This window comes from Ursus maritimus, unplaced genomic scaffold (genome assembly GCF_017311325.1).
Source record: "Ursus maritimus isolate PB19 unplaced genomic scaffold, ASM1731132v1 scaffold_3, whole genome shotgun sequence".
Classification (NCBI taxonomy): domain Eukaryota; kingdom Metazoa; phylum Chordata; class Mammalia; order Carnivora; family Ursidae; genus Ursus; species Ursus maritimus.
Genome location: NW_024425563.1, coordinates 71,710,468 through 71,717,286, shown reverse-complemented (window position 1 = coordinate 71,717,286; position 6,819 = coordinate 71,710,468). Strand labels below are relative to the sequence as shown.

General features: G+C 40.1%; 1 pseudogene; it reads left to right on the top strand.

The window, feature by feature from the left end:
• The first annotated feature begins 458 nt into the window (after positions 1–458).
• On the top strand, positions 459–4,273 carry LOC103658789 (annotated as a pseudogene).
• Positions 4,274–6,819: the final 2,546 nt, after the last annotated feature.

The window sequence follows — 6,819 nt, the reverse complement described above, 5'->3', positions numbered from 1 at the left end:
ATTTGTCATTGGTGTGGTAAAGGATAAACAGTTGGTAAAACACAATAACACTAAACCCAAATAGATCCCACTATATACGGTAACTTAATTATGAAAAAGATACTTAATTTCTCTAGGAGAGAAGAGCTTGGCACAAATGACCAGGCATCTGAAAGAAAATAAAATCATACCCCTATCTAAACAATATATAAAAATAAATTTAAGCTACATTAAAGGCTTAAATATACAATAAGGGATTAAACATTTGAGGAAAAAATAAGAAAAATAAGTTTTTTTTTAAGAAGGTAGATTTATTTGACTTTATAAAAACAAATTGCTATATAGGCGAAAGCTGCTCTGCCAAAATCGGTGAAGAAATAACAAGTAATCGATGAAGATACGCTGGAACTTGCAGGTAGTTAGAGAAAAACAAGTGAAAGTAGCCACGTTACGAGCTGCATACACGTATCAGAAGAGCAATGTTCTTTAGTGACGCCTACGGTGGCGGCGCTGCCAGGAGAAGGCACTCCGAGCAGAAATGTGAGTCATCAAGGGTGTTTTTAAGAAACAATCTGCCAATATCAACTAAATTTAAAATTCATATGGCCTCAGACCCAGAAATCCCCTGCATGGATATCAATCACATAGAAATAAAGTGCCAGTGAATAAGAACATTAATACAAGGATGTTTATTGTAGCACTTTTTGAAGAGGCAAAAACTGTCAACATACGGGGGTTTGCAACGGCACCGCTGACACAAACAGCGATTTCGATAGGTTAGACCACGGGAACTGAACCAACACACGCCAGTCCATTTAAACACCATCTTTGACTTATCAAGAAAGCTAGTATTTTCCTTCCTCTCCCTTTTTTACACCCTGTCTCTTGGTTTCAATCATTCAGACACTTTTGAATCTCAGAACCCCACGTCAGCAAAATCCCTGGAACCCACAGAAACAGTCACAAGTCCAGAGCTCTTCATCAGAAAGAAATTACTGTTTCTGTTTTTCTATGCTCACCACTGTTTCCCTTTAGACCGCGCCTCCTTTTAATAAGATTTTGCTCTGAGATTCCAGGAAACCGAGTAATGATTATACAACTAAAGAGCAGCAGTACCTACTGTAATCCTATTCGCATGTAACGATATCTATCTTTCTCTAGAAAGGCATACACCAAATTCTCAACAGAAGCATAACTCCACTTGCTTGATGAAATTACCATTCATCCTTACTTTCTTCTTTCTGTTCTATAATTTCCACATTTCATTCAATAAACAGTACGTTTGTCATCAGAAGCCACAATAAACATAATGTTTTAACTTAGCGTTATCACAGTTCCAATTTTTTTCTTCACCCATACTGATGTGTGTATCTGAGAGTGGGAGGGAAGGAATAATCTTTTCTAAAAGATACTTATTTGAATGGTGAAATGAAAAATCTCATTAACAACGTATAAAAATGAACCAATAAAATGGTACAGTGACTCTATGTCTGGGCCCACAAATAAAATTTCAATGTAATTTTAGAGGAAATGGTCCTTCCATTTTAACAGCCTCTAAACCTTGAGAAACCATTCAAAGAACTACTCCCCACTTCCTTTCATCTAGTAGCCATGTATACAGAAGATAGATGCTAATATATCTATGTAAGTAAGATTTTTTTTTCCTCTAAGGAAGACTCAGAAAGCATAACTCTATGGAAAATATATTAACCCATAAAATCAAGTTACTGCTATTCATATTCGGGATCTTACTGAGAAATAAGTCTCTATAAGGTTATATCATAAGTAAAGATAATAGAGAGCATCTTGAAGAGGTCACACACAAAAGAAATCATCATTCTCTCCTAACAAGGAAAAATCACATTACACGTAGCCTTTGTAGGAAGAGATGTATTGAATGCACCATGAACTTGAGGAGACTACGCCAAGGAGAACTAAGTCTCCGCGTGAGTTGTCCTTTTGATTTAAAGATATAACACCTTGCCCTCCCGCAGCTCCAGATGGCATTATTTCAGCAACTCAAGGCTCTGAGGTGAGCCCATGTCATACGGACAAAATCTATCTCAGTCTCATGTTTGCAAATATCCAGATTAACATAAAACCATGTGAGCAGTGGTAAAACAACACCAGAACCAAAGTCAGGAGTTCTGGATCCTAGGCCAAGAGCTGCAGCTAGCTGACGTTGAAGAAGTCCCAGAATTCATTTTTCTCTTATGCATCCTGGTTAAATTTGATGATCTCTAAGTCTTCTGCCAGAAAGTCTATGACTTTGGGGCTGGTTGTTTTCAGGACTGAGGAACTAACAGCTTTTGCAGCCTGCAGATGCAACCAAGGGCCCCCGTTCTCCACCCTTCATTCCCTCATGTATCTGGCCTGCCTGCCTGCCTTCCTTTGCACAGCCCTTTCCTTCCTCCTTCTGCCAATTCCCTGCCTTGATTCAAAGCTGCCACCCATTATTCTCCAAGAATAATGGCAACACTCATGGCACCCTTTCTATGTGCCATACAGTTTACATTCATTTCCTCATTTAACCCTGACAACTACCTTATGAAATAGGGTAAATTATTTTCTCATGTTATAGGCCACGAACCTGAGTTAGACAGTTTTTCCTTCACTCTACGTCTGATCATTACATTCCAGTAGATACAATAAAGTGATCATTAAACACCTGGTATGAAGTCCTTGGCCATGGTGACCAGAATAAAAGGATCACATGGGTGATCTCACAATGTCTCAGCTTATGGCTGCTGTTCATGATTCTTAAGCAAATCCCTTCAGTAATGCCTGAGGCTTAAAAGGGGCTCTTAATGCTCTCCAGGAATGGAGTGATTTCTTCCATCCTACAGTAGCCTATGCCAATAGCCATCCTTCTGCTGTAGCATAAGTGTGGGTGCAATGTGTCTACTTTGACCAAGGACAAAATCCCCACACTAGGGGCGCCTGGGTGGCTCAGTCATTAAGCATCTGCCTTCAGCTCAGGGCATGATCCCAGGGTCCTTCTTCCTCTCCCACTCCCCCCGCTTGTGTTCTCTCTCTCACTGGCTGTCTCTCTCTGTCAAAGAAATAAATAAAATCTTAAAAAAAAAAAAATCCCCACACTAAAAGAAACTAAAATTCAACAGGTCGGGAACCAGAGACAAACACTTTGGTCACCAAGACTTTCTTCCCTATTTAATCAATTGACTATAAACTGCTCCTATTTCTCTATGCATATATATCACTAAGACGTTGTGAAAGTTCAAGGAACTATCAGAAGCATCACATGTGGTTGTAAAGAATTAAAAGGCTTCGTGTGCTTGAGCAGGTTATTTATCTTCTCTAAGCCTCAATTACCTGATTTGTAAAAGGAAAAAAGTACCTATTTTCAAGGGGTTTGTACAGATTAAATAAGATAACTTATATCACCTCATAGCTGCTGGAATGGCTATTATCAAAAAGACAAGAAATGACAAGTGTGGGGGAGAGTGTGAAGCAAAGGGAACGCGTGTGCACTGCTGGTGGGAATGTAAATTGGTGCAGCCACTATGACAAACAATATGGCAGTCCCTCAAAAAATTACAGATAGAAGTACCGTGTGATCCAGCAATTCCACTTCCGGATATGCGTCTGAAGAAAACAAAAACACTCACTCAAAAAAACATATGCACCCCCATATTTATTGCAGCATTATGTACAATAGTCAAGACGTGGAAACAACCTAAGTGTCATTTGAAGGATGACTGGATAAAAAAAGTGTGGAGTGTGTGTGTGTGTGTGTGTGTATGAGTGCACAATGAAATATTATTCAATAATATAAAGGATTGACATCTTGGTGGGAGCTCTTTCCTTTCTCACTCTGGCCATCTTGGCAGCTGCTGTTGGCTGGGGCTGTCCCGCATCTAAGGCAGGAAGATGGTGGCCACAAAAAAATGAAGAAGTCACTGGAGTTGATCAACTCTAGGCTCCAACTCATTATGAAAAGTGGAAGGTACTCACTGGGATACAAGCAGACTCTGAAAATGATTAGACATGACAAGCGAAACTGGTCATCCTCACCAACAACAGCCCAGCCTTGAGGAAATCTGCACCACTACACCACGTTGGCCAAAACCAGTGTCCATCACCACAGTGGCAATGATATTGAATTGGACACAGCATGTGGGAAATACTACGGAATATGTACCCTGGCTATCATGGATCCAGATGATTCTGATACCATTAGAAGCACACTAGAACAGACTGGTGAAAAGTAAATCATGCAAAAATTTTTCTTTAGTAAAACTGTCTAGAGCTTGTTTTTTTTTTTTTTCTAAAAAAAAAAAAGGAATGAAATCTTGCCATTCACAACAACATGGATAGATCTTGAGGCATGACGCTAAGTGATGTAAATCAGACGGAGAAAAACAAATACTATATGATCTCACTTACATGTGTCATCTTAAAAAAAAATCTGAGCTCATAGATACAGAGAAGAGATTGGTGGTTGCCAGTGGTGGGGGAGAGGGTGGAGATTGGGTGAAGGGGGTAAAAAGGTACAAATTTCCAATTATAAAACACGTAAGCCATAGGCATGTCATGTATGGTGTGGTTACTATAGGTAAAAATACTCCATTGCCTACTTGAAAGTTGCTAAAAGAATAGATCTTAGAAATTCTCATCACAAGAAAAAACATTTTTTTGTCACTATAAACAGTGACAGATGTCAACCAGACTTACTGCAGTGATCATTTTGCAATACAGACGACTATCAAAACATGTTGTAGACCTGGAAGTGGTATAATTTTATACATCAATTATACCTCCCTAAAAAAATAATAATTTATGGAAATGCTTGCAATGGTAAACATTTAGTACCATTTAATTCAGTAAACATTAGATACAGATGTAGATATAGATAGTAAAGGATATGATGTAACAATACACGCATAGATACTCATAAGCAAACATAGATGATAGATGTCTGAGCATATGGAATTTGATGCTTACTCTCAGCCTCAAGGAAATTACTTAGACCTCAGAATGTGCTCAGCTATCATAATACGAACACAATCACCAAAAAATGCCATCCTTCTCTCTTTACAGTGAGTTTGAAAAAGTCTGGTGAAACCATGTAGCAGAAAGCAGCTTCGGCCCTGACCCTGGAATACATGTGTTCATGTTTACTACAAAGGGCTCTGGAGCCACCGTGTGGCCACGTAGCACAGCAGCCCGCCACCCAATCAACTCCGCAGAAGCTGTTAGGTCTCAGCTTTCCAGAGGCCCCCTTCCACACTGAGAAGATGAATAGTTTCCTTGATTGGAAGAAGAACCCTATGCCTTCTCAGACAGAAACAGTGCATAAAGTCGGCTCTATTGTTCAAACCTATTTTTGTGTTTCGTATTGGATGATCCCAAGTGAACACTCGCCCCATGAAGCTCCTGGTGGGTCCTTAAGGATTCTGTCGCTGCCAATCAGTAGGAGAGAGAGGCATGTTACATGATGGACTGGAATGTGATCAGAAATGAGCTATAATAGAGGTGTGTGGACAGAAAGGAGGCTTTGGGGGGAAGCTAACTGTAATGCAAAAGCATGACTAAGGACAGGCTGACAGCAAAGGCTGAGTGGGAGAATTCAACTCAATTTTTTGTTCTTTTTGGGTTTTTTGAGCGGCGGCTACTGTGAGTCATGCTCTCTGCTAAGGGCTAGAGATAGGAAGAAAGCTAACACCTTCACAAGCTCAGTGAGGAAGGAGAAATCTTGAACAAGTGCTAAGGAATCACAAGCAATAGGCTGTTGAGAAATTCTCAGGTTAACCCAAACGAGCAGTGCTCTAGGGGAGGAAATCTACTAAGTTTATAAAGCTAATTCCTGGACATAAACATGCTGCTAGACCAAAGAAAACTTTAATCCATATATGCCACTTCTGGTTTGAAAGAGAAAACAAGACCTTTCCCTTTCTTTTCCCCGGCGAAAAATCTCTGAGTCTTCAGAGGCCAAGTTCAAAAGATCCACTTTTCCACGGTACCTTCCCTAACCAACTGAATGCCATATCATTGCTTTATCACTTCTTTGAGTTTTAGGCACCCCTGTCTTTATTTTATTACCCAGTACTTGGTTCTAAGCGACTTTGCATTTTTTTCCCAGTGAACTCAGGTATTCATATACCTTATCATCCCATTTTAGCCAAACAAATGTTAGACACTCTGAAGACAGAAAATAACTCATCAATGTTTACAGTTTCAGAGTCCTTACCTTGCATTCCCTTCAGCAGGTCCTGACTGCCATCAGACCTAAGCTCGCTCACCGTCCTTCACCCCTCCCCACAAGGCTGTGCGCATCTCACAGTTCTCTTCTTTCTCCTAATCCCTGAGAAAACGGGGCCCCTCTTCTGCTCAAAGATAATCTTTCCGCCATGTTCTGCTTTTCCTCTCTGTTCATTTTTCTCCAGCACCTAACTCCATCAATTAGTCTCCTTTTTTCATAGCTCTTCAATCTCTCTCTTTACACAGTTCTCTTCTTCTCAGCCTATAAGAGGATTCTAATCTCTCTCCTGTTCCCTGGCTGCTGCCCCAACTCTCCTTCCTTTCTTACCTAATCCATTAGAGTCTGTTCCCCATTTCTACCTTGATACACTCAGTCTGGCTTCCTCCCTCAATTGTTTTCATACAATGAAGTCATCTCAAATGTTGAATCCAACATTTATTTCTTACCTTATTTAACCTTGTTCTTTTTCCATAGTTGTTGACCACCTGCTCCTTAAACTCTCCCCAAGGAAAAGCAGTTTATCAGCTCTTCACTTTGTACTATGTTCTTTACTGAGCCTGAGATGTCAAATGAAAAGAAATGGTCCCTGCCTCCCAACAGGTTACAGTCTAGCAGAG